Genomic DNA, 26,688 nt, shown 5'->3' with positions numbered 1-26,688 from the left:
AAAGGGCAGAGAGAGAATCGGAGAAAGAGAATCCCAAGCAGGCTCTGCTCTGTCAGCACAGAGCCTGGTGCTGGACTTGATCCCACCACCCTGGGATCATGACCTGAGCCAAAATCAGGAGTCAGATGCTCAACTGACTGAGCCACCCAGGTGCTCTGATCCCATTTTAAGTTAATTTTTACATGTGGTGTGTGATAGGAGTCCAAGTTCATTCTCTTGCATATGGATATCCAGTTGCCTCAATGCCTTTTTTTTTTTTTTTAATGTTTATTTATTTTTGAGAGAGAGACAGAGTGTGAATGGGGAAGGGGCAGAGAGAGGGAGACATAGAATCCAAAGCAGGCTCCAGGCTCTGAGCTGTCAGCACAGAGCCTGATGCAGGGCTCGAACCCACGAACTGTAAGATCATGACCTGAGCCTAAGTCGGACGCTTAATCGACTGAGCCACCCAGGTGCCCCAATGCCTTTTTTTTTTTTTTTAAGTAGGCTTCACAGCCAGCTTAGAGCCCAATACAAGGCTTGAACTCATGACCCTGACTGAGATCAAGACCTGAGCTGACATTGAGTCAGATGCTTAACCGACTAAGCCACCCAGGTGCCCCTCAGGGCCATCAAATATTTTTTTTATTGGGGTGCCTGGGTGGCTCAGTTGGTTAAGCATCTGACTTTGGCTTAGGTCATGATCTCATGGTTCATGGGTTTGAGCCTCACGTTGGGCTGTGTTATGCTTACAGCTCAGAGCTTGGAGCCTGCTTCAGATGCTGTGTTTCCCTCTCTCTGCCCCTCTCCCGCTGTGTTCTCTCTCTCAAAAATAAATAAACATTTAAAATTAAAAAAAAATTTAAAAATTTATATATAGAGAGAGAGTGAGCAGCAGAGGCGGTCAGAGGGAGAGAAAGAAAGAATCTTAAGTAGGCTCTGTGCTCAACATGGAGCCTAATGTGGGGCTCCATCCCACGACCCTGGGATCATGACTTGAGACAAAATTGAGAGTTGGATGCTCAACTGACTCAGCCACTCAAGCATCCCTCAATGCCATTTTTTAATGAGACTATTCTTTCCTCATTGAATTGTCCTGGCACAATTTTGTGATATTTAAGGTTCAGTTGGACATAGGGAAAATTTTACCATGTACATCCTAACACATTTTTTGTAACTCCACCCCAAATCAGTTTAAGTTTGCTGAAGTATGGTGGAAATCTCAGAGGCTTTCAATACTGTTAGGGAAGACAAAAAACCATTCAGGAAACAATATTGCAAAAAATAGAAATTATGCTGCTGACAGTTTACCATAACTGTAAACTCAATTTGGTTCTTTTGTTGTTGTTTCCTTTAAACAATATTTTTAATGTTTATTAAACACAGCCAGAGTGTGGGCAGGGAGGGGCAGAGAGAGAGAGTGGGAGACACAGAATCTGAAGCAGGTTCCAGGCTGCTCAAACTAGTGAACTGTGAGATCATGACCTGGGCCCAAGTCGGAGGCTCAACCAACTGAGCCACTCAGGTGCCTCTCTTTTCCTTTTATTTGAGTATAGTTGATATATAATGTTACATTAGTTTCAGGTGTATAACTTAGTGATTTAACAAGTTTTCACCACAAGTGTAGCTACCGTTTGTCCCATTACATTGCTATTACAGTATCATTGACTATATTCCTTATGCTGTGCCTTTTATTGCCGTGACTTATTCATTCCATTACTGAAAGTCTCCCTCTTCCCTTCACACATTTTGCTTCCCTTCCCAGCAACCATTAGTTTGTTCTCTGTATTTATAGGTCTGGTTCTGCTTTTTGTTAATTCATTTTTTTAAAGATTCCACTTATTAGTGGAATCATATGGTATTTGTCTTTCTCAGTTGTATTTCATTTAGCATAATACCCTCTAGGTCCATCCATTTTGTCTCAGATGGCACAACCTCATCTTTTTTATGGTCATGTAATATTCCAGTGTGTGTGTGTGTGTGTGTGTGTGTGTGTGTGTGTGTGTGTGTGTATACACCACATTTTCCTTATCCATTTACCTGTTGATGGACACAGGTTGCTTCTATATCTTGGCTATTGTAAATAATGCTGCAGTAAACATGGGGTTGCATGTATCTTTTCAAATTAGTCTTTTTGTTTTCTTTGGGTAAATGCCCAATAGTGAAATTATTGGAAAATAATGGTTCAATTTGTTTCTTAAAGGCTTTTAAGGAGATACCTTCTATTTCAGCACACAGTCATTTCAGAGACAAAGGGAGGTGTTATCAGAACCAGGAGCAAATTGCTCTTCAGTTTATTCCCCATTTTAGTTTTTTTTTTAATTGTTTATCTATTTTGAGAGAAGACAGTGTGAGCAAAGGAGGGACAGAGAGAGACACGTACACACACAGAGCCTGAAGCAGACTCCAGGCTCTGAGCTGTCAGCACAGAGCCCAATGCGGGGCTTGAACCCACAAACCACGAGATCATGACCTGAGGCAAAATTGGACACTCAACCGACTGAGCCACCCAGGCACCCCAGTTCCCCATTTTAGTTTGTGACATCCTGGACTTTTGACACTGTCACCACTTGTCCCTTACTCCTCTTGTGTGTCTGCCCCAAATCTTCACAGATTTGGAGTAAGAACACTAGAAGAAAGAGCTCTAGAAGTGATTGTGTTGTCTAAGGATTTGAAGAGGTTTAGAATAAGAATATAGCAGGTGAACATGAGAAAAATACAGGATTAGGGATCAGATATGGTTTGAGAAAATTGGAGGGCAAGTCTTAGTATAGAAGCATCATAACTAGACCTGAGTGGCTTCCTCTATTTGCAGAAGTAGTAAGTTCAAAATCTGTGTGGTCTGATAAGATCACCTGAATTTATCTTCTCTGGAACAGGAATAGGCTACCAACATAACTTTTACTGGCATTCAATATTTAGTCAACTTTCTTCCCCATCATCATTTTCTTCTTTTTTGATTATACCTTAAACTTGCAGGTTTAAGGTTTAAAAGAGAATGACAGATTCTTATTTTTTACTGTTTGCTGTGAGACTAGAATTAGGTGATGCCTATAGTGCACTTGAAAGATATTTCACATTCTTCCTGCTCTCTAGGAGCTTTCAGTCTATTTTGAGAAAATTTAAGTCCTTGTTCTAGAGATATATTGGCTAATATTCATAATGACAATGCTATTTGAGGTAATTTTTAGAAAGATGCAAGATATAATTTAATATATGAATTTATTTTTTTCCGCCCTGCCCTAATATATGAATTTAAATAATGATGATATTATAACAACAGAGACCCAAATAATGGGTCCCTGACTGACTTTCCTCTTTTTTTAGAGTCCATTTGTGTTAAAAATACACAGAAGTTTTCTTGGATGGTTTTACTGCTTAGGACTATGCTTAACAGCCAGAGTTTCTCTCAAATGTGTCCTTAGGATTAGTTTTGTTTTTTTTTTTTATCTCTTTCTTGTCTGCAGTAATACCTCTTCTCAATAATGTGTACCTGAGTGAAATAACCAGATATTGAAGGTATACACACTACTTACCAACGATGTGAATAAATCTCAGAATAAAACTAGAGGGACACATGGGTGGCTCAGTCAGTTGTGTGTCCGACTCTTCACTTTGGCTCAGGGCATGATTTCACTGTTTATGGGTTTGAGCCCTTTGTTGGGCACTGGGCTGACAGTGCCAAGCCTGCTTGGAATTCTCTCTCTCTCTCTCTCTCTCTCTCTCTCTCTGTCTCTGCCTCTCCCCCACTCGTGCACCCATGCACGTGCTCTCTCTCTCAAAATAAATAAAAAATAAATAAATAAACTAAAAAAAAAAAACCACTAGATACAAATCAAATGTATAGATTCTCTTGTTTTCCATTGATTTTCCAGTATATTCTTCCATACAACATAGAGTCAAAAAGCTAGAATATTTTTTCTTGTGTTCCTTGTTAACCAAGATCAAGTCCATTTCTTAGTTTCATTTTCCATAACTCCAGTTTAACAGCTTTGTATTAAGCTGTTTTTTTTTTCTTTTCCTGTCAGCATATAGCCCAGGGATCAAATGCTACTGTTTTTATGGGCTTCCACTTGATATAAAGCAGTCTCTACCCTGCTGCTTCCCATGTCAATCCTCCATAGTTTATTTAAAAGTTCACAGACTTCCTCACTACCCTCTGGAGTGCTAGAATCAAGAGGCTTTTATTTTCCAGTTTGGCTTCTCTGGAGCCACTCAGCTCTTGCCTTTACTGCCAACATCAGCATTATCATTAGCATCTCAGGAATAAAAACCAACAAAAATGGTTTTGCTTTGGGGTTACTTCAGGAGCAGTCACCTTGGTTTTTCTTAGAGCAATTGTTTCTTTTATGACTTTAAGAGAAGCAAAATGTTCTTTCATTAAATTGAACATTCTGCTGTACCCTATCCTGCCTGCTAGTGGAGACCGACTATGAAAAGTTGTGAGATCAGACCAAGAGGGACTTTTTAGCCTGTGTTCTTCCATTGACTCCTGCCCCCCATTTCTCTTGATTGCTTTGTCCACATCTTAGAGGTAGTTCCTCCCTGCTCATGATATTTATGTTTTTTTCCTGAGGTGTTTGCTTATTATGGTCAAAGGTAGGGTATTATGTGTAACACTCCTTACATAGTACTTGAACAATATGACAAGTTTTGTTGAGGTACAGTTTTACAAAGTACTATTGTAGCAAAAATCATCCAGCTTTAGGATCCCTGGACATTTAAACATGACATCTGAAACCATATATATCACTCTCCCTCTTGACCTAGCAATCATGCTCACAAAAACTTTCCTACAGGCAGTCTGGCACTTAAATAGCAGAAACCTGTAGTTACTCAATTTATTTTAGGTGGAGAGGCCCAGTGGTTGGTGGAGAGTTGTCTCTGTTATGTGAGACAGAACCTCTTGTGCTGTCTTGAAAAGGAATTAAGAAATGTCAAAAAATAACTTAGACAAGGTGGAGTATAATTATATAGGAGAGTTTTATGTGAATTATTTTCTGAGTGGTTTCAAAAGAGATTGTAATCTGTTAGGGTGAGATTTTCCTGTGGATCACCTCCCTTGCCTGGCTAATATATGTAAAGTTATTTATCTGGTTAAATTGTAACCAGGGTTGAAGATTTGTTAACTCTGCCCCAGTACTATAGTTTATTTGATTAGTCCCACAACAAATGTATAACCATCACTGAATGACTTGATTAGAGAGCTTGACATTGTTATTTGTACATTCTTTCTTTGCAGTTAGCACTGATTAGTAGAAAGCCTATGTTTCACACTTTGAAATGACATCTCCACCCCCACCTACCAATAGGAGACCTGTTAGAATACTAATGGTTAGCAAAAGAACAGCAGTATCTTTTTTTTTTTTTTTTAAATTTGGGTACTCTTCCTGCTGTGAAAGGAATGCTTTAGTGTATTGTTAAAATGTAAGAGCTTAATTAGTTTTGGGCAGTGCCTGAATATGTTTAATTTTACTAATAAATCTTAAATCTTTTTATAAGTCAACTCATATATTTTCTTGCAAATTATAGAAGAAATACAGCAGACCTTCATATATGGCAGGGATTCTGCTGATGAATTTTTTTTTAATCAGTATGCTTATAAAACAACAACTTTCAATAAAGCTGTTTTATAACTGGGAGTAATACATAGAAGGGTGTGTGTTGGTCCTCTGGGGCCTTTGTGCCCTGCCTGCAAATGTAAGTTCTGGGCTGACTGATCACATGCTTAGGGGCAGGACTCTGCCTGCTGTTTGTTCTTGGTGACATAACTTGGCCTCTTCCCTGAGAGGGGTGGAGATCTTTCACTGTCTTTGCCTTTGGTTTTGGGAACCTTTGAGATCCCAAGGATTTTAAAATTGATTCTGGAATTCAACTAACTGGTCAGTTCACACAATAACTTTCTTTAAGAGTGTCTTGTTTAAGGAGGAGTTTTGCAGGTCTTGGAATTCTGAATTAAGGATTTAAACAGTAACATTGTTTTGGTAATACAAATGTGTCTTCTTCTAGTGCTCCTTTTGACTGTACTGCAAAGGAATGTTTTTTAGGGCTGGCCCTCCGTTTGGAAGCAGCTGCTATCCTGCAAACCTTATTGTTACACTGCTGACCTTTGTCGTCAGGAATGCCCCTAGAGAAAACAGTCTCCTAATTGTTTTTCTTAAGCCTCTATGAAGTTTGAGATATGTCCTTTCAAGTTATTTGTGGTTACTTTCTTAAGTTTACCTTGTTTACATTTAATTGGAGGCTCCATCTTTTTAGCTTTATCATGAATTGTCAGTTCTGAGCTCCTGGTAGGTGGTAAAAAGAATTGCCCTTCCCCTGTTATCCTGTTCTGCAGGAAGCCTTTGTGGTTTAGATTCACAGTTTCCCATTGTTGCTAGCTGCAGTTGTCTCCTCCCTCCCATACCCTTCCCTCCCCACACCTCTAGCTCTTTCCTTGACCTTCCTCATTTCTCCATCCTTTACCCCACAGACGCCCTTGGAATTGCTGGAGGTTGAGCGTGCTGTCTGGTGAGTATTGTGCTTGTGGCAAAACTGAGTGGATGGAGGGATACAGTCTTTGTGTCTGGTCAGTCTTTGTGAAGTGTTGCTCTGAATAGCAAAGGTTTAAACTTTGAAATTGAGGGTGTTGAACTCTCTTTACTTTTAGAAGGGCTTCTGGATTGTTTGTTTGTTTTGTTTTGTTTTGTTTTTTTACTCTTCTCTCTGTTTCAATTAAAGCTTTGGAAATTTGATGTTTATTACTGGTTAAAAAAAATTCTCATAGATTTTCTTGAGCTCATTAAGATTAAAGCAAGTGTTACAGGTTTAGTATTTTAAATTCCCTTCAAATAGAAGGTTATTTGTGATTTTTAAAACATTTTCAGTATTAATATATTGATAAAAGTAATAACAAAGAAAAGATCTGTTTTGTGGATAAGCTGGAAAGTAGTATTTGCTTCCAGAAGCAGAGTAATTCTTTTTTCCTCTCAGCAGAATGTTTTTGGCAAAATTCACTATAGATTATAGTAATATGTTATTAATTCTGGGAAATGGTTTGCTGAGTACTTCAGGATAACAGATGCTTCTGGGAATTATTTTTTTGGAAAGTTAGATTTGTTCGTTAGCTGCTGCTCACTTGAGGTGTGAGATCTATAATCCTTTTGAAAGTAAAATATTTAATATTTAGTGTTCACATTGAGTCAGATATCACTTTCATAAAGGGCTTTTTATTTCTTTGGATTGTATTGATCCTCAGCTAAGAAGCTGTACATGTGCACACCTTTAGTTCTCCAAAAGTATTGCTAATTAAAGTAATATTTATGGTAGACAGTGTGAGGGAAAACTTGTTCATGGGATGTTATTGCTGTTCAATTGAGTCATTTATTCAAGTGATAGTTGCACTTGTACAGTAATGATTTCCTGAGTTTTTACAATGTGGCAGGTGCTAGTTCCTATGCTAAGTACTTTGCATTTCCTTCTTATTACCAGTACAATTCTGCCATGTAAATAGTAATATCCCTCTGGTCAGCAGCAGTCATACATGGGTAGAAGGAACATGGTTTTCTTTTTTTTTTTTTTTCCTGCAAAATGAGAATAATCCCTATTTGGCAGATTCGTTGCGGGAATTAAAGGGCATATCAGACGTCTGGTGCCTAACTCAGAGTTGGTGCTCATTAAGTGGTGACTGCTATTCTAATTTTATAGCTATATTTTGCTGCAAGTCTCTTAGTTGTGTTAGACCTAGGATTTTAACTGGCTCAAAACCTGGAGTCTGGTAGCATGTTTTTGAGTATTGTGAAGGTTTTTGGAGTAGATTTCAGTGGATCCCTGCCCATTCCTCCACCTCCTGCTCCCATAGAGGAGGGTGCTTTTTTTCTTTTTTTTTTAAAGTTTATTTATTAGGTTTTGAGAGAGAGGGTGACAGAGAATCCCAAGTGGGCTCTGCACTGTCAGCACAGAGCCTGGTGTGGGGCTCTAACTCATGAACTATGAGATCATGACCCGAGTCAAAATCAAGAGTCAAATGCTTAACCAACTGAGCCACCCAGGCACCCTGAGGAGGGGTTCTTTATAGATGCCCTTCTTTTCTTGCTATCCTCTGTCACTTTCCCAGTCATGTGCTTGGCCTCTGTCACTGGAGTTGCTTGTGCCATTCAGTACCAGTGTTCTCCCAGCAGAAATGAGTCAAGCCAGTATAGTCAGTGGCATCCCTATTTTCCTCTTGTTGATAGAGCCATCATGCTTTTATTATTGTTTGTGCTGAAAGAATTGGGGTAGTGGTGTGTTTATAATGATTCATAAATAGAGCATCATTGCAATCAAGCATTTAAATTAAGAAGCTTTAGGGGTTTAAAAAATTAGGGGAAAAAAATCTCTAGTTCTAAGTTGTCGAGCCAGAGGATAATATAGGGCAACTTCATGCAACTCATAGTTATCATTTTGCCATGTTGGAGCCTAATACAATTGCTATGGATTCTCTTCCCTTTAACCCCTGCTGTTAACTAGTTTGGTGCTATTAGCAGTGTGTTTGAGAAAGAATATTGTGTTAGTCCTTCTGGCCATAGAGTATCTTTCTTCCATAGACCTTTTGGAAACAGAAGGTGTGATTTAGGTATGATATGATGTAGGCAGTACATTCAGGGAAGAGACAGAGAGATGACTTGGTATACTTACAAGTGAATTAATCCCTAAACTGAAAAATGTGTTTTACAAAGCTTAGCTCTTCATTCATTCTTTAACTTAGTAAGTATTGAGCATCTGTTGGGTGTAAGGAAGTGTAACTTCCTATATTGTATTCTAATAAAGTACAGGTATATTGGTTAAGTACTGATGAATGAAGTTCCTGGGAGGGAGGGAGGGAATATGTCCCAATTGGTAAGGAGCCATATTTAGACAATCCTTTGGAAAATGAGTTAATATAAATGACTACTCCTTCCTGATAGGGTGTGACTATCATTAATCTCTATTGCTATAAATTGCCAGCAGAATGGCTTCTTCAAACAGGTTTGCTGAGTGGAGAGGATTACTTGTATTAGGACTGAGAAGATGGGAGTGGGAAAGGAAGTAATATTCCTTATTGAGTATACACAGAAAACTTTTTGTGTGTGTGTATGTTTTAAGGGGATTAGTGGTAAATGAGGTTGGAAACATGCATGGGTTAAGATTATAGAAGGTCATTTAAGGCTAAGGAGTTTTGACTGTATTTTGTCACTGAAGTTTTCTAAGCTACATAAATAGTGATTGATTAGAGTTTGCTTTTGGCAATATTTTATAGATGGGATTAGAAAGGGAAAAATGGTTTGGAAGTTACTATAGTAGTCTCGGTGAATTGTATTCAGAATGCATTATTTTTAGAATACATTTGCCTTCATTTTGATATGGCTTTGGGTTTATGCTAACAATTATAGTTTAATGTCATACAACTTTACATTAAGTTTATGTATGTGTATTTGTACTGTAAGAGAGAAAGGGAGAGGGAAGAAGAGACGTATAGGGGATGGCCAATCATCATGATCACTTTTTTTTTTTTTTTTTTTTTTTTTTTTAAATTTTTTTTTCAACGTTTTTTATTTATTTTTGGGACAGAGAGAGACAGAGCATGAACGGGGGAGGGGCAGAGAGAGAGGGAGACACAGAATCGGAAACAGGCTCCAGGCTCCGAGCCATCAGCCCAGAGCCGGACGCGGGGCTCGAACTCACGGACCGCGAGATCGTGACCTGGCTGAAGTCGGACGCTTAACCGACTGCGCCACCCAGGCGCCCCAATCACTTTTTTTTTTTTAAAGGAAACTCTATGCCCAATGTGGGACTCAAACTCACGACCCTGAGATCAAGAGTTGAATGCTCTAGGGGTGCCTGTGTGGCTCAGTTGGTTAAGCTTCTGATTTATGCTTGGGTCATGATCTCGCGGTTCATGAGTTCAAGCCCCGTGTCAGGCTCTGTGCTGTCAGCTCAGAGCCTGGAGCCTGCTTCAGATTCTGTCTCTCTCTCTCTCTCTCTCTCTCTGCCTCTCCCCTGTTCATTCTCTCTCTCTCTCTCTCTCTCAAAAATAAATAAAACATTAAAAAAAATTTTTTTTAGAGAGTTTGCATGCTCTACTAACTGAGCCAGCCAGGTGCCCCCCCAAATCCCCTAGGAATCATAATCAGAGCTCCTATTTTGTACCTGGCCCTAAATATTTTGCATATATAATTTTGTTGAATACTCTCAGCAGATCATATATATTATAGGTAGTAAATGACCTGAAAGTCATAGAGCAGGATTGGAATGTAGATTCATCTTATTCTTTATCATCATCATCAAAGCATTTATGCCTCACTTACTAATACCAGGTACTAGGCTAATTAAACATGTATACATTATTGCATTTAATCTCCACAACAATCCCATGATTTAGATGTTATTTATTAATCCCATTTTACTGATGAGGCGCCTGAGACTTCAGTAACTTGGTTAAGATGATACAATTGTTAGTTGTTAGGTGGTGGAGTCCAGATCTGTTCTACTTTGCTAACTCTGAACCCTAAGTTGTATAATTCACATTGTGTTCTCTGGGAATGGTACCCCTTGGATCTCCACTGTGAGTATGGTGTTTCCTGAGGTTATGCAATGTAGTTGGCCCTGCAGAGCCTGCACTTTTAACCACTGTGTTCTCTCTACTATCATGCTGCTTCCCTCAGAAGTCAGTAAATTATCTTTACAACTCTGGATCCTTATAAGGATGGGCTAAGTAGCCTGCAACTGCCATTTCTGAGTTTGTCAGTTACAACAAAGTGAAACATGTCTTCTTGGCTTTGTATTTTCTTTCTAATTGGTTTTGGAAAATTTGTTTACATGACAGTTTTCTAAGTTCTTATAAAAGGAAAAATAAGGCTTTCTATTTTTTATCAGCGTACAGTTCTTGTTGTTGTACATGATGTAATAATTTGAAGCTGCCAAAGTCCAACCCTCAGGAAATTGTTTGAGTTGAGTAACTGTATTCACTGGGGAGTTTGAGATAACTAGCCCATAAATCAACAAATAGCTTAGCCTTTTTTTATGGTTGTAGTTGCTTATCTCTTTATTTTCAAGCTTGAATCAGAAGCAAATATTGATTCAATTGTTAGAGTCTCCATTAGAAAAAACCTACGGTATCGCAAGCTAGATATGGGCATTTGGGGGGCTCTTTTATTTAAGGAAAGTCAGAATTTATCAGGGTGTTGGAATTGGTTGTTCTAGGTACTTATCCCTTCAAACAAAAAGTGTTATCTTTCAATTAAACTTTCAGCGATTCACTGCCTATATATTCAACCTTTGTGTGGAATAAAAAGATGCCCTTAAGGAATATATGCTATAGTCCATGTACACAAATAACTGTAACATGAGGGAATGTTCCACATGTTCTGAGACCACAGAAGAGGATGAAATAAGTGAAAATGGAAAGGTGAAAGAGAGAAGGAATCTGGGAATGCTTTTTATTTATTTATTTTTTAAGAAATTAAAATTTTTTTGATGTTTATTTTTGAGAGAGAGAGTGAGTGAGAGCTAGCGGGGGAGGGACAGAGAGAGACTGAGACTCAGAATCTGACCAGGCTCCAGTCTCCGAGCTTTCCACACAGTGCCCAAGGCAGGGCTTGAACACAAGCCGTGAGAATCATGACCTGAGCCAAAGTCCCACGCTTAACCAACTGAGACATCCAGGCTCCCCCAGAAAAATTTTAAAGTTTATTCATTTTGAGAGAGAGAGAGAGGGAGGGAGAGAGAGATAGCATGAGCAGGGGAGGGGGAGAGAGAGAGAGAGAGAGAGAGAGAGAGAGAGAGAGAGAGAGAGAGAGAGAGAAAAATTGAAAATCCCAACCAGGCTCTGTGTTGTCCTGGGAAGGGTGGGAGAGCTCAGTTTCCCAAATGGTGATGTCATGACCTGAGCCCAAATCAAGAGTCATCTAAGATCATCTAACTCACTGAGCCACTCAGGCGCCCCTGGGAACGCTTTTGATGCAGCTTTTGATTGCAGGATACTTATGATTTTTAACAAGAAGAAATAGAAAGGAAAGGCACTCCTGGTGGAGGTAATATTAGAGCCAAGGTGCTGAGGGAGTAGAGTACAGAGCATATTCATTATACAGAAAGAGTCTAGCTTACCTAGAGTGGAGGATGAGTGAGGGGCACATAATAGGTGCTCAGTGAAATTTCTGATCAATGAATGAGAGAATAGAAGTTGTAGCTGGAAATAGTGGTAAGATCTAATAATTTTCAAACTTCGTGCAGGCGCCAGGCATATTGAATTCATTTTATAAATTAATAGTTAATTTTACTGGAAGAATATGTGTATATAAAAATATGTAGTATAAAAATCACAATCATGAAAATGAGTCAATAAGAAAAAAAAGCTGTCAGGGGCCCCTGGGTGGCTTGGTCGGTTAAGCATCCAACTTCAGCTCAGGTCATGATCTCACGGTTCGTGAGTTCGAGTCCCTTGTCGGGCTCTGTGCTGACAGCTCAGAGCCTGGAGCCTGTTTCGGATTCTGTGTCTCCCTCTCTCTCTGCACCTCCCCTGTTCATGCTCTGTCTCTCTCTGTCTCAAAAATAAATAAACGTTTAAAAAATATATAAAAAAAAAAAAAAGAAAAAAAAAAGCTGTCAAAATAGGTCTGGTTAACTGCTTTTTTTTTCTTTAAGTTTGCTATTTGTTCATGTTTTTGCCCTATTAGTACTAGAATAGGAAGACAAAAAATTATGGGACAGAAACTTGTAAAAAAATCCATCCATTAATTTTCCCTTTTATGAATTAGAAAAGTACCATTTTTCTCTAGCCAAAAGAATGTCCCTTCTGGGAGCCATTAAAGATTTTTGAGAAAGAGAGTAATGTGGTATTTTAGGAGTCCTCTTGTAGTTACATGTAGGATTGGAAGCTTGGCAATGAGTCAGTAAGGTGGTGCTTTGATCCAGAGGTGGTGAGGGTCTGAACCTTAGCAGCAGTTACAATGAGAATAGAATGAAAGGAAATAGACATCCAAATCTAGCCCCCTGTTTCTAAAAAGAAATAGTTACTAGTTATTAAACAGCTTTCATATTCTTAGTATATTAGGTGTCTTCAATGATTGGTTACCTCTGGTCCAGCATCCTTTCATTGTATTTTTAGGGAAAATGAGTTTAAATCCCAATTATAGTTTTACTTAAGAAAATAATGAATTATAGATAATATATCCATGAATTATGGATAATTTAGAAAATAGAGAAAAGGGTATAAAAAATCCATAATTCCATCACCATAATACCCCCCCCCCTTTTTTTTACATTTACTTATTCTTGTGGATTTAAAACGTTTTCTACTAGTTCATTCTGGGTAAATCAAGTTCTGAGAAACAGGTTCCTGAACTGATAGAAGAACCCATTAACTGCTATACGGTGATGTTAAACATAATAAACCCAGAGATTTCACATGAAGGCTTCACTGGACTCCAGTTTACCAGGATCACAAACTATGTCAATGTCTCCTCTTTTCCTGTAAATCTTAGTCCACTTACCTTTATGCATATAGATCTTATTCTTCCAAATGCCTCTCTGTTCCCTGTTGGGTTCAAGGTTCCATCTCCTTCAATGAATTATTTATACAGTTTAAAGTTTTGTTTAAATTTTGAACCAATTTTGGACTTACAGAAAAGTTGCAAAAATAGTTCAGCCAGCTTCCTCTAGTGTTATCATCTTATATAACCATAGTACAATGATCAAAACCAGGAAATTAGTATTGGTACAATACTACTAATAACTAAAGACATTTTTCAAATTTCACAAGTTTGTCTGCCAGTGTTCTTTTTGTTCCAGGAGCCTATCTAGGTTCTCACATTGCATTTTAGGTGCTTTTCTTCTTTAGTCTCCTGCATTCTGTAAAAATTCCTCAGTCTTTGTCTTTTGTAACTTTGACATTTTTGGAGAATATTGATCAGTTATTTTATCAAATGTTTTTTGATTTGGACTTTTCTGATGTTTTCTCATGATTGGACTGAGGTCATATGATTTAGGCAAGAATACTGCAAATGTTGTGTCCTTCTCAGTGTATTATTACAATAGGATTCATGATGTTAGTATGTATTATTGCAGGTGAGGTTGACCTTGATTGTTGATTAAGGTGGTTTCTGCCAGGTTGCTCCACAGTAAAGTTAATAGTATCTTTTACCTTGCAGTTAATAAATATTTTCATGGAGATACTTTGATGCTGTCATTTTATATAAATGTCATATTCTCCACACGTGAAATTAGTAATGTTTACTTAGAGACTTCAACGAGCTTTTTTTATTATGAAATAAATTTCCTTAAAAGACCTAATCCCTTCTAAGCTTTCTACACCTTTTACCTGGTCTCATCAAAGGGTCCCCAGGATTTGTAGCAACAAATAATTTCTACACTTCTTTGATTTAGCCAATTTCATGTCCCATTTATAATGAAGTCTCCAATGCTAATAACCTGTAGATGTATGAACCTCATTTACCCCACTATCTCTTAGGGTGACCGGCTCTTTCTTCCTGGCCAAGTGCTCCTCTAGGCCTCATCTCTCTTACGCACAAGCCAGTTTCATTTCAGCAAACATTTGAATGACTATTTTTGTGTTTTTTAGAAACATCGGCTAAGAGAGGCTGACTTTGTTGATGAGGAATACAGTAGGGGATAATTAGAGTAGCTTCTGCTATAGTCTGGTTTATTACTTTGGCCTCAGAAAAATGGCAGTACATTTTGAGGTACTGGATATACTTGTGAAGTAATTATTCTTTGTATTTCATTAATACAGAGAAATAAAAATTTTTTCCCTAAATTAGCTTCTAGAACATTACTTTTAAGGCTGGCAGTCTTGAGCTATGATCTTTTAAGTTTTTTGGGGTTTTTTTTTGTTTTGTTTTTGAGAGAGAGAGAGAGAGAGCAGGGGAGGGGCAGAGAGGGAGAGAGAGAATTCCAAGTAGTCTCTGCACTGTCAGCGCAGAGCCCAACACTGGGCTTGATCCTACAAACTGCAAGTTCATGACCTGAGCTGAAATCAAGAGTCTGACACTCAACCAACTAAGCCACCCAGGTGCCCTGAGCTATGATCTTTTAAATTAGCCCTGTTGGGGTGCCTGGGTGGCTTAGTTGGTTAATATCCAACTTCAGCTGAGGTCATGATCTCACGGTTGGTGAGTTCAAGCCTGGCGTTCGGCTCTGTGCTGACAGCTCAGAGCCTGGAGCCTGCTTCAGATTGTGTGTCTCCCTCTCTATCTGTCTCTCCCCCGCTCGTGTGCACTCTGTCTCTCAAAAATAAACAAACATTTTAAAAAGTTAAAGATAAAATAAAATGTAATAAGCCCTGTCACTAAAAAAATTTTTTTTAATGTTTGTTTATTTTTGAGAGAGAGAGAGAGGGAGAGAGAGTGAGTGAGAGAGTGTGTGAGCGAGCAGGGGAAGAGAGAAAGAGGGAGACACAGAATCTGAAGCAGGCTTCAGGCTCTGAGCTGTCAGCACAGAGCCCGATGCAAGGCTCGAACTCGCAAACTGCAAGATCATGACCTGAGCTGAAATTGGAGGCTTGACTGACTGAATCACCCAGGTGCCCCAAGCCCTGTCATTTTTATTTTGTCAGCTGTGGATCCTCGGTGGAATTATCACAATAGGTTCAAGAATCCAAAATCCAAATGTACATCAACAGTATAATTTACCTATTTAGTGCTAATAAACTAAATACAATGACTAACATACTAGATGTTGCTTTGATTAGTAAAATACAAATTTATTGGTATTACTGAATTTATTATTTTTTAAATGTTTATTTTGAGAAAGAGCACATGCATGTGTGCATGAACTTGGGGAGGGGCAGAGAGAGAGACAGAGAATCCCAAGCAGTCTCCACACCAGCAAGGAGCCCAGCATGGAGCTTGATCTCATGACTGGGAGATCACGACCTAAGCCAATATCAAGAGTTGGATGCTTAACTGACTGAGCCACCCAGGTACCCCAGTATTACTGAATTTAAAGTAGCTTTTGAATTATGTTTTTTCTCAAGTAACATATACTATAGGGGCCCATTTTCTGTAATAGGATTCAGATTCTATGGACCCTGAAGCTCATATAATACAGGGGTCCTGCTTTTTTTTTTAAATTTTATTTTTTTGAGTTGTAATGTTCTAATAAATATTAAAGTAAAATACTTTTGTTTTATTAGCAAATCAACAATTAACAAAATATTTTAATTTTGGTAAGGTCTACTTTTTTCTTTTTAAAAATTAATTATTTTTAAATTTACATCTAAGTTAGCATATAGTGGAATAATGATTTCAGGAGTAGATTCCTTAATTCCCCTTACCCATTTAGCACCCCCCCCCCCCCCGCCACAAACTCTCCAGCAACCCTTGTTTGTTCTCTGTATTTAAGAGTCTCTTATGTTTTCTCCCCTTCCCTGTTTTTATGTTATTTTTGCTTCCCTTCCCTTATGTTCATCTGTTTTGTATCTTAAAGTCCTCATATGAGTGAAGTCATATATTTGTCTTTCTCTAACTAATTTCGCTTAGCATAATACCCTCTAGTTCCATCCATGTAGTTGCAAATGGCAAGATTTCATTCTTTTTGATTGCCGAGTAATACTCCATTGTATATATATATATATACCACATCTTCTTTATCCATTTGTCTGTCAATGGACATTTGGGCTCTTTCCATAATTTGACTGTTGTTGATAGTGCTGCTATAAACATTGGGGTGCATGTGCCCCTTCAAAACAGCACACCTGTATCCCTTGGATAAATACCTAGTAGTATAATTGCTGTGTCATAGGGTAGTTCTATTTTTAATTTTTTGAGGAACTTCCCTACAGTTTTCCAGAGTGGCTGTACCAGTTCGGATTCCCACCGACAGTGCAAAGGAGATCTTTCTTTTTAATGTTTGTTTATTATTTTTGAGAGAGAGAGAGAGACAGAGTGTGAGCAGGGGAAGGGCAGAGAGAGAGGGAGACACCGAATCCAAAGTAGTCTCCAGGCTCTGAGCTGTCAGCACAGAGCCTGATGCGGGCTGGAACTCACGAACTATGAGATCATGATGTGAGCTGAAGTCAGACGCTTAACCAACTGAGCCACCCAGGCACCCCATCAGAGATCTTCTTTCTCCGCATCCTCACCAACATCTGTTGTTGCCTGAGTTCTTAATTTTAGCCATTCTGACAGGTGTGAGGTGGTATCTCATTGTGGTTTTGATTTGTGTTTCCCTGATGATGAGCGAAGTTGAGCATTTTTTCATGTGTTGGTTGGCCCTCTGGATGTTTTCTATGGAGAAGTATCTATCTATTCATGTCTTTTGCCCATTTCTTCACTGGATTATTTGTGTTTTGGGTGTTGAGTTCGATCAGTTCTTGATAGTTTTTGGATACTAAAATACATGAGCCTCACTTCAGGTGAGCCCTGCTCTCTTTCTCTCTCTTGTCCCTCCTGGGATTCTCTCTCTCTCTCTCTCTCTCTCTCTCTCTCTCTGCCTGCCTCTGCCCCTCACTCACTTTTGCCCTTTTTCTCTCTCTCAAAAAAGAACAAAAACAAAAACAAAAAACTTTTTTGTTTTTTTTCTCCGAAGTTTTATTTAAATTGCAGTTAGTTAACATGCAGTGTAATATTGGTTTCCTGGGACATCCAGTGCTCATCACAAGTGCCCTTCTTAATACCCCTCACCTGTTTAACCCATTCCCACCCACCTTTCCTCCTACCCTCAGTTCTCTATAATTAAGAGTCTTTACAGTAGTTTCTTATGATTCTCATGATTTCAGTTATTGTAAATGGCTCCTCTTTCACTTCTTCTTTTTTTTTTGTTGGTAGTTTATGTATTTGAGAGAGAGAGTATGTGCATGTATGCCAGTGGGGGAGGGGCAGAAAGGGAGAGAGAAAATTCCAAGCAGGATCATGCTGTCAGCCTGTCAGCACAGAGGTCTAGGTGGAGCTCAATCCCATGAACCCTGAGATCATGACCTGAGCTGAAATCAAGAGTCATATGCTTAGTGAGCCACCCAAGTGCCCCTCTTTCATTTCTGAGTATATTTATGAGTCTTCTCTCTTAGTGTAGCTAAAGATTTGTCAGTTTTATTTATCTTTTCAAAAATCCAGCTCTTCATTTTATCTTTTCTATTCTCTTTCTAGTATGTGTTAAATTAACTTGATTATGGGAGTCCTTTCACAGTGTATACATATAGCACATCATCACATTTTCTACTCTATTATATACTACATTATAATTTTATTTGTCAATTATACCTTAAGTGGAAAAAAATTATGAACAGAACTTATTTAGGGCTCTTCAGAGTCTATTCAGCAATAGTATAATACAGGTCACTATAACTTATTCAGAGTTGAGAGCAATACAGTAATTTCTTAGATGCTCTTTCTCCTCTTTCCACCTTTGATTGATTACTTCATAGTTTTAAGACTTGGCTGGAAACTAGTAAATGTGGCTAAAGATGATGATATATTTTCTGTAGAGTTTGGGAATAAATAGCTGCCAGGTAGCCTGCTATCTCTCAGTTTGTTGTAGTCTAGGACTGTTCTCTGCAGAATGCTGAGAGTCCATTGGTTGCTACTGTGAGGGGCAAAATCAATCAGAGAGGAGTACTTGGTAATAGGCTATGGGAGCATTTTAAATTTAAATTTGAATAAATTTGTACATACAGCTTAGTTGCCATTATCCAGGTGGTGGTTATTTTATTTATTTATTTTTAAAATATAATTTATTGTCAAGTTAGCTAACATACAGAGTATACAGTATGCTCTTAGCTTTGGGAGTAGATTCCCATGATACATCACTTACATACAACACCCAGTGCTCATCCCAACAAGTGCCCTCCTCAATACCCATCACCCATTTCCCACCCGCCCCTGCCCTCCCCATCGACTCTAGGTGGTGGCTATTTTTAATCATCATATAATGGCATAAAAACTAAACAAGATTCTCTATTGAAACTGTATGTGGACACCTTCTTTGGAATAGACTGACACTTAAGTGTCATGCTCACTTGTAATGTATATTACATGCTCACCAAGTTTTTTTCTTTTTGGAATCTGCTTGGGATTCTCTCTCTCTCTCTCTCTCTCTCTCTCTCTCTCTCTCTCCCCTCCCTCTCTCTCTCTCAAAACAAATAAGTAAACACTAAAAAAATATCTTGCTTGATAAGATGAAAGAATTATATGGCAAGTTTATATATATATATGTAGTTCATACTTTTTCTGTATGTATAGGTAGAGTCACAATTTATAAACAGAAAGATGGATTATATGACAAGTAAAAGAAGCTTTGGTAAAATTTTGTGATAATGTAACCCACAATAACAGATATATAGATATAACACAGTTGGCTTCTGACCTCCATCCATTCCCCATTCTCAAATGGGGTGGGATAAAGCTCATCCTTTAGAGATGGAGGGTAACAGGGGACCCTAGAAACATTGGTATAATAGAAACATTAATTGTTCTTAAAATTATAGAAAACTTATTTAGGAATTAAGAAATGGGGGTGATCTCTTCAGGCTTGAGGTGGCCAAGGAAGGTTTTCTATGGTTTTTACAAAGAGGTTGGACTACGTAAAGAGGGGAAGAAGGATATTTAATATCCCAAGTAGGTAAAACAGAGTTAAGGTCACAGAAATGGAAGAACACTTTGGGAAGAAGGTTTCATATAGGGAAATAAAAGGAGATAAATATAAAAGGTAAATTAAAGTCAGATTGTGTTATTAGGAAACAAGCTAAAAAATTTGCATATTATTTTGCAAGAGGGATTTTTTTGGGAAACTTTTTTTAATTTACACTTCAGAATATGCTTTTTAAAAGCAATTTAAAAATCTTTGGTAATTTACATTAAATTACCAAAATTTACATAAAAATACCAAAATCTTTTTGGTATAGAGTTCTGAATTTTGCTAAATGCATTATAGAGATGCCACCACAATCAAGATACAGAACAGTTTCATCACCCTGGTACTGCTTCTTTGTAATCAACCTCTACCCTTACTCCCAACTCCTAGCAACCACTGATCTATTCTGACTTTTAATTTTGACATTTCTAGAATGTCATATAAGTGAAATCATGTAGTATATAGCTTTTGAGTCTGACTTCTTTCACTTAGCATAGTACATTTGAAATTCATCAGTGCTTTTGTGTATGACAGTGTTCTTTACATTTTATTTTTGAGTCTATTGTATGGATGTACCGTTTACCAGTTGAAGAAGTTTTGGGTTGTTTCCAATTTTTCATGATTATGTGTAAAGCCACTATAAATACTTGTATGCAGGTTTTTATGTGAGCATAAGCTTTCATTTCTTTTGGGTAAAATACCTAGGAATGGGATTGCTAGGTCATATGGTAAAAGTATATTTAACTTTACTTATAATTGCTAACTGTGTCATGTTTCATTTTCATCAGCAATTTTGGAGAGTTCCAGTTGCTCTATTCTTCCTCATTAGTACTTTTTTTTTTTTTTTAAGTTTATTTATTTATTTTGAGAGAGACAGAGACAGCACAAGTGGCAGGGGCAGAGAGAGAGGGAGAGAGAAAATCCCAAGAGGGCTCCATGCTGCCAGTGCAGAACCCGACACAGGGCTCAAACTCGCGAAACTGTGAGATCATGACCTGAGCTGAAGCCAAGAGTTGAGTGCTTAACCGACTGGGTCACCCAGGCGTTCCCTCATGAGCACTTGTTATCATCCAGTTTTAAATATTTTTTAGCACGGTTTAAATATTTATGATTTTGTTTTTAGCTATTTTAATAAGCACATAGTGTGGTTTTAATTTCCATTTCCTAATTACTAATTATATTTAATATCTTTTTATATGTTTGCTATCTGTGTATCTCCTTTAGTGAAGGATCTGTTAAAATCTTTTGCCCATTTAAGAAAATTGGGTAATTTTTCTTATCAATGAGTTTAGAGGATTCTGTATATATTTTAGATACAAGTCACTTATCCATTATGTGATTTGAAAATATTTTCTTCCAATCTTTGCCTTGCCTTTTTATTCTCTTAACAGTGTCTTTTAAAGAATAAAAGTTCTTAATTATGATAAAGTTCAATTCTTTAATTTTTTTTTCTAATGGACTGTGCTTTTTTGTTATATCTAAGGAATCTTTGCTTAACCAAAGGTCACAAAATTTTGTCTTCTAGAATTTTTATAGTTTTAAGTTTTCCATTTAGAACTATGATCCAATTTGAGTTATTTTTGTGTAAGATATAAAGTGTGGGTTAAGGTTCACTTTTTTGCATGTTGTTCAGTTATTCCAGTATCATTTGTTGAAAAGACTATCCTTTCTTCATTGAGTTGCCTTTCCACTTTTATTAAAAATTAGTTGACCACGTATATGTAGGCCTGTTTTGGCCACTGTTCTGTTCCATTGATCTGTCTATTCTTTCACCAGTATTGTATGGTGTTGACTATTGAGCTCTACAACTTTGTTCTTCTGTTTCAAAATTAATTTGGCTATTCTAATTCCTTTACCTTTTCATATAACTTTTACAATCAGCTAGTCAATTTCTACAAAAAGAAATCCTGCTAAGATTTTTATTTGACATTACATTGAATCTATGGATCAATTTGGAGTGAACTGACATCTTAAAATTGTTCAATTTATGAACATGGGATACCTTTCTACGTTTAGATCATCTTTGATTTCTTTCACCAGTGTTTCATAGTTTTCACTACATAGGTCTTACATATGTTTTGTTATATTTTTGCCTAATTATTTTATATTTTGTGGTGTTATTATAGATTTTTTTTTTCAACGTTTTTTATTTATTTTTGGGACAGAGAGAGACAGAGCATGAACGGGGGAGAGGCAGAGAGAGAGGGAGACACAGAATCGGAAACAGGCTCCAGGCTCCGAGCCATCAGCCCAGAGCCTGACGCGGGGCTTGAACTCACAGACCGCGAGATCGCGACCTGGCTGAAGTCGGACGCTTAACCGACTGCGCCACCCAGGCGCCCCCTTTTTTAGATTTTTTTTTTTTCAACGTTTTTTATTTATTTTTGGGACAGAGAGAGACAGAGCATGAACGGGGGAGAGGCAGAGAGAGAGGGAGACACAGAATCGGAAACAGGCTCCAGGCTCCGAGCCATCAGCCCAGAGCCTGACGCGGGGCTCGAACTCACAGACCGCGAGATCGCGACCTGGCTGAAGTCGGACGCTTAACCGACTGCGCCACCCAGGCGCCCCTTGTGGTGTTATTATAAATGGCACTGTAAAAATTTTCAATTTTAGTTGTTTACTGCTAGTATATAGAAGTATAGTTAATCAGCGGTTTTTTTGTACTGACTTTGTGTTCTATGACTTACCCCACATATTAGTTCTCAGAATTTTGTTTTTTTTTTTTTTTTTTAGATTCCTTGGGACTTTTAAATGTAAAAGAACATCATGTTGTTTGTGAATAAGGACAGTTTTATTTCTTCCATCCCAATCTCTCTATTTTTTATTTCTTTTTCTTGCCTTGTTGCATAGGCTGTGACCTCCAGTATGATGTTGAATAGGAGTGGTAAGAGTAGACATCTTTGCCTTGCTTGGGACTTGAAAAAGGTGAGAGTGATCCTACCTCGCTCTTCTGCTAAGGCATAATTCAAGCTGTTTACCTTTTTGTGTAAAATGCACAAAAAGAAGTAATGAGGCATATTAAAGAGAAATATTAATTTTTCAAAAAAGTAATTATATAAGTGAATTGGAATGGCAAGAGATAGGAGGCCAGCAAGAGGTAATCTATTATAATAATCTAAATGGGAAGTAATTGTGGTATAAACTAGGGTGATGACAGTGGAAGTGAAAAAGAAGAATCAATAAAGAGATTTTTGAGGGGAGAATTGATAAGACTTTGTGACATGGGTAAGGAAGGAGGGGATGGATAGGAAGGAGTCCAAAACTACAGAGGTTTTCAGCCTGGGTAATTGGAAATACCATTAGTTAAAAAAAAAAAAAAAAAGATAATCAGAGAGGAGGCACTATATTTGGGGGCAAAGGAGGTGGTTTCTTTTTCTTTTTTAAATTTTTTTATGTTTATTTTTGAGAGCAAGAGAGACAGAGCACAAGTGGGGGAGGAGCAGAGAGAGGAAGACACAGAATCCAAAGCAGGCTCCAGACTCTGAGCTGTCAGCACAGAGCCCGATGCGGGGCTCAAACCCACTGACCACAATATCATGACCTGATCCGAAGGTGAACACTTAGCCAGCTGAACCACCCAGGCACCTCAGGAGGTGGTTTCTGATTTGGACATATTGAACTTACAAAAGTGTGACAATGTGCAAGTATTTGGTGATTTGGTTTTAGAGTTCATGCGATTTGTGATTTGTCAGACCAGAAGTGATGGTTGAAGTTCTGACAGAGGAGGATGAGAATACCATGGGTGGAATTGTAGAGATGAGCAAGAACTTGTGATTTAAACTTTAAGGAATGTATTCTTTTAAGAATGTAACAAAGGAGAGGAAAAGTGAACTGTCAGGAGGAGGAACCAGTGTTCTGGTTTGTTATTCCATTTTATTCATTCTCTCATTTTCTTATTAATTCACCCACTGAATCCAGGATTATGTAGCCTCAAGGCAGCCAGTGTTAGGTGCTGCAAAAAAGAAGAATGAGGCCTGTGGAAAAAGCCAGTAGGTTTTGCAGTTAGGAGACTTCTTTAGATAGCGATGTTCCATGAAGGAAAGTTGTGGTGGTGGAGTCAAGATTAGCACCGTGTCCTGAAGAGGTTGATAGTGAGCATGAAGAGGTAGCAGTTGTAAGTTATTAATTGTGGAGACATTTAGTAGTGGAAGGTACAAAAAAATTTAGGACAGTAGGCATAGGAGTTAATAATTTTGTTGTTGGGGCGCCTGGGTGGCGCAGTCGGTTAAGCGTCCGACTTCAGCCAGGTCACGATCTCGCGGTCCGGTCCGTGAGTTCGAGCCCCGCGTCAGGCTCTGGGCTGATGGCTCGGAGCCTGGAGCCTGTTTCCGATTCTGTGTCTCCCTCTCTCTGCTGCCCACCCCCACCTTCTCTCTCTCTCTCTCTCTCTCAAAAATAAAAATAAACATTTAAAAATAATAATAATAATAATAATTTTGTTGTTGCTGTTTTTATTTTTCTTTTTAAAGAATATAGGATATCTGTATGAGGTTATCTTTAAAGGGAAAAGAACTTACAAGGAGGAAATGTTTGAAAGGTAATAGTAATAATAACAATCATTTATACAGTAATTACTATATGCCGGACATTGAATTAGCAGTTTGCATGAATTAACTAATTTTTTTAAAATGTTTATTTATTTTTTCATGGGAGGAAGGGTGGAGGGGGGTGGACAGAGGATCTGAAGTAGACTCAGTGCTGACAGCAGCAAGCCTGGTGTGGGGCTCAAACCCATGAACCATGAGATCATGACCTGAGCCAAAGTTGGATGCTTAACCGGCTGAGTCATGCAGGCGCCCCTGAATTAACTAGTTTTAATTCTTATAATAACTAGCAAGGTACTATATAGTTGAGAATTATAGACATATGGAGCATACCGAGGGATTGAGGTAATTTCTTGTTGATTTATCAGTGCAAATATAGTTTTCTTAAGTAAATTACAAGTAAACTGCTGTATAGAGTAATAGAAACTAGAAATGGGAGCAACTTTCCTGGTTAACTCTTTGGATATCTCATTGTAGTGCAGTTTGACTTCCTAATATTTGGGTTATTTTTGGACTAATCACTTGTAATGGGGCTACTCTTCCTTCATTAGAAACTGAGATACTCTCCACGGAAATCTTTAGTAAAAGGCGAAAGATTTATTCGATCTGAAGAGAAACCAGAGTATGAAACTGAGATACTCTTCATGGTTTTTCCATTTTGAATCATTGATCAGTTGGACATGTTCATTCTTTGTAGACCTTCTAAAATGTTACTCTGTTCCTTGTAATAGGCTCAACTGTTTGGCTTTTTACAAATAGAAAGTTAAACTTTGTATTTTAAAAGTAATTGTAAAATTCAACTGTTTCTCCAAGCACATAGTTAAATTGTGCTAACATATCATTTGTCCTGTATGAGGGTTATTGTTCTTTTTATACAATTAGAAGACTTATTCCTGGTGGCTTACAGCTTTCTAGTATCCTGAAGTCCCCAAACCAAAATTTACACTTACACTTTCAGACATCGCAGTTCACTCATTTTAGTGGAACTCATTATTCATTCTTTGTTTTGAAAACTTGTTAGTACTTTGGCATGCCTATTACATTAAATCTCAACCACTGTGTAAAATAGGTATTCTGCCATCATTTTAACAGACCCAGAAAACAAAGTTCAGGACACTTAAATAGTTCAGGATTACCCAAAATAGTAAAAATATGGAAGTCGAACCCATGTCCTCTAACTCCAAGTCTGGTTCTGCTCCTGTTTGTATATCATAATTACATCGCTTGCTCTTATAATAACTAGGCATTGTACTGTATGTTGAGTTTTCCTTTTCATAGATGTAGTATTGAAACTTTATTCTATTTTATCCTCATATCTAATACTTTTATTTTATCATCATATCAGGCTTTTTTGCATTTATCTTTCTCTTCTCCTTTTTCTTTTTTTAAATTTTAGTTTGGGATTGCTTAATATCACCTGGCATGGTTATTATCTACTAGCTTAATGATTTTAGTCATTTTTTCATTGAATCATGAATACTGCATACATTACAAGGTAATTTCTACGTAATTTTAAATTCTTTTTTTTTTTTGCTGATATTAATTCTCTTTCAACTTAAAAAAAATGATTTGAGGGGTGCTTGGGTGGCTCAGTTGGTTAAGCGTCCGACTTCAGCTCAGGTCACGATTTCGCGGTCTGTGAGTTCGAGCCCCACGTCGGGCTCTGGGCTGATGGCTCAGAACCTGGAGCCTGCTTCTGATTCTGTGTCTTCCTCTCTCTCTGCCCCTCCCCCATTCATGCTCTGTCTCTCTCTGTCTCAAAAATAAATAAAAACTTAAAAAAAATGATTTGAAACTTATAGAGGAGTTATAAGAAATGGTACAAAGAATCCCCATATCCCTTTCAGTCACATTTATCGGTTGTTAACATTATTGCTATATTTATTGTACCATTTTCCCTTTCTCTTTGTATACACATATACACACACACGTATATATATATAAAATACACACACACGTATATTTTTCCCTTCTGAACCATTTCAGAGTACGTTGCAGATATTATGATCTTTTACCTCTAAATACTTGAATATTTATTACCTAAGATGTTCTTTTATTTATTTATTTATTTATTTATTTATTTTTAAAGGTTTATTTTATTTTTTGAGAGAGAGTGAGAGAGTAAGTGCAGGAGAGGCAGAGAGAGAGGGGAACAGAGGATCTGAAGTGGGATCCATGCTGATACCAGAGAGCCTGATGCGGGGCTCAAACTCACGAACTGCAAGATCGTGACCTGAGCTAAAGTCGGGTGCTTAACTGACTGAACCACCAGGTGCCTTAAAGTTCTGTTCTTTTTAAAAATAGGTTGTTTGGGGTGCCTGGGTGTCACAATCATTAAGCCTCCAGCTCTTGCTTTTGGTTGGCTCAGATCATTACCTTGTGGTTCCTGAGATCAAGCCCAGCGTAGGGCTCTGCACTGACAGGGCAGAGCCTGCTTGGGATTCTCTCTCCCTCTTTCTTTGTCCTTTCCTCGCTCGTGCATGTGAGCTGTCTCTGTGTCTCTCAAAATAAATAAACAAACATTAAAAAAATAAAAATAGGTTGTTAGATGTGGGTATAACTCTTAATTGACTTTCTTATA

The 26,688-nt window shown here is 37.9% G+C and overlaps 1 protein-coding gene and 1 pseudogene across 23 annotated transcripts in view; one reads left to right on the top strand and one right to left on the bottom strand.

The window, feature by feature from the left end:
- Positions 1–26,688, top strand: part of USP54 (ubiquitin specific peptidase 54) — a 132,449-nt gene that overhangs the window by 39,098 nt on the left and 66,663 nt on the right. For 2 of the 23 annotated variants that reach the window (XM_058696715.1, XM_058696714.1), the window contains exon 2: positions 6,452–6,489. The exons of 4 other annotated variants lie outside the window; for them this stretch is intronic. The gene's annotated coding sequence lies outside the window, so the exon portion shown is untranslated. Of the gene's footprint in view, positions 1–5,773; positions 5,862–6,251; positions 6,270–6,310; positions 6,490–22,413; positions 22,489–26,688 lie in introns of those variants that run through there. 17 more of the 23 variants (XM_058696721.1, XM_058696708.1, XM_058696720.1 and 14 more) reach the window with 13 other exon arrangements.
- On the bottom strand, positions 24,650–24,733 carry LOC131494203 (U5 spliceosomal RNA; annotated as a pseudogene).

This window comes from Neofelis nebulosa, chromosome 13 (genome assembly GCF_028018385.1).
Source record: "Neofelis nebulosa isolate mNeoNeb1 chromosome 13, mNeoNeb1.pri, whole genome shotgun sequence".
In the NCBI taxonomy this organism is placed as follows: domain Eukaryota; kingdom Metazoa; phylum Chordata; class Mammalia; order Carnivora; family Felidae; genus Neofelis; species Neofelis nebulosa.
This window is presented reverse-complemented; position numbering and strand designations above follow the sequence as displayed.